Below are 1,955 nucleotides of genomic sequence, written 5' to 3'. Positions count from 1 at the left end.
AGTAGGATCATCAAGAAAAGGCAAAAGTTTTTTTATTCTACGTAGATGAAAGTAAGAGCTTCTAGCAACACTATTAATCTGAGAAGAGAGAGACATAGTAGAATCAAAGATAAAACCTAGACTACGAAACTTATGAGAGACATCAAGAGTTTTAGAATCAGGTAAGATAATAGGAGGAATAGTAATTGAGTGTTTAGATTTATTAAAACAAATTAATTCAAACTTAGAAGGATTAAGTTTAAGACACATAGAATCAGACCAAGCGATAATCGAAGAAAGACATAGAGATAAATTATGAAGAACACTATTGAGATTAGATGGAGGAAAAGAAGAATAAATATAAGAATCATCAGCATATAGTTGACTAGAGAAAGAAAAGTTATTAATAATACGAGGTAGTTCAGAAGTATAGAGTATAAATAGAAGAGGGCCAAGGATAGAACCCTGAGGTACCCCGAAAGTAAGAGTAGAGGAGTTAGAAGTAGAATTATTGAGAACAACAGAAGAAAAACGATTACAGAGATAAGAAGAAAACCAAGATAGACAAGAATCAGTAATATTAAAAGAAAGATGCAGCAGTCTCAAGAGAATAGTATGGTCAACAGTATGAAAGTATGGTCAACAGTATCTGGACAAGATGCAAATATCTTGTCCTTGCAAAACATTTTACTTAAAACTTTCCAAAACTGTTTTTGATTGCACCTTCCATCAGTGATCAGTCTTTTCCAATAACTAATTTGCTTATTTGAGAAAAAACGTTTTTTAGCATTCAAAGCATCAATCCTTTCTGCCTTATTTTCAACCGACAAAGTTTTTCTAAAACGTCTTTCCATTTTTCTGCAGTTTGATTTGGAACGGCGACATTCATTGTCAAACCAAAGAGCTATAGGATCCTGTCTGACCTCAATAAAATGTTGGGGTGCAACAATATTAACGATGCGTTTGAGCTCTTTTTCAAACAGCTCTTTTTGAGCTCCTTTTCTTTTGCATTACCATCATTATCACTATAATGGAACAAGCATCGACTCCCAGCACCATCACCATCACAACCATTAAAACCATTATCCGATATTATTTATTTAACTTTCTGAACTTGACAATAAGCTACTTACCTACCGTTTTCCTTACCCTGAATAAAAAATCCAAATTTGAGACCGATTTGCATTTGCTTTATCAACGAGTTTTTTTAATTCGAGACGTTGATCAGCTGCCATATTGCGACAGAGCCAGACCTTATCAATATCATCAGACATGGATTTCAGTTTGAATGAATTTTTCATGACTGTTTTTTTAATGCCACCATTTTTCATCACTATCAAAACAGGTTTGATTTTTTATTCTGCCTTCTGTCAAAGTCTGAAAACTTTTTGATGTCAGAATCTTTGACATCACTTGATAAAATTATTGACTCTGTTGAAAAAAATTGAAAAGACAATTTGAAAATTGGACAATGCCAACACTTTGGTAGAATTTATAATATATATATATTCATTCGGTAGAATTTATAGAATATTGTAAAAATTATGGTCTATTACCAACATTTACTCGAAGTTCTGCGACCAACCGACGTTATCTAACAATCGAACCAAATCGCGAGCAGCGACTGCTCCATCTCTCTCGAAAATTAGAAGTTAAAAAGAAGGTAGTTCAAGATTTGTCCAATCAACTAACTGAATTGTTGAATCAATGGAATCACTGTGATGTTGATTGCAGTGTCAAGAATGAACTAAACTTATACCGGAAGAAATTTATAAATGCATATATGCAGCATGAATTCGGAAAATAAGTTTATTTTGAATTTTAATAAACTAAACGTTCACCAAAAAATTTAGTGAGAAAATCGAAAAAACGAACTACAAACATGTTAACGCCAAACATTCGGTAGAATTTATAGAATATTGTATATATATATATATATATATATATATATATATATATATATATATATATATATA

Source organism: Helobdella robusta, assembly GCF_000326865.2.
Source record: "Helobdella robusta unplaced genomic scaffold HELROscaffold_10, whole genome shotgun sequence".
NCBI classification, from domain to species: Eukaryota; Metazoa; Annelida; class Clitellata; order Rhynchobdellida; family Glossiphoniidae; genus Helobdella; species Helobdella robusta.
Note: the sequence above shows the minus strand (reverse complement) of the source record.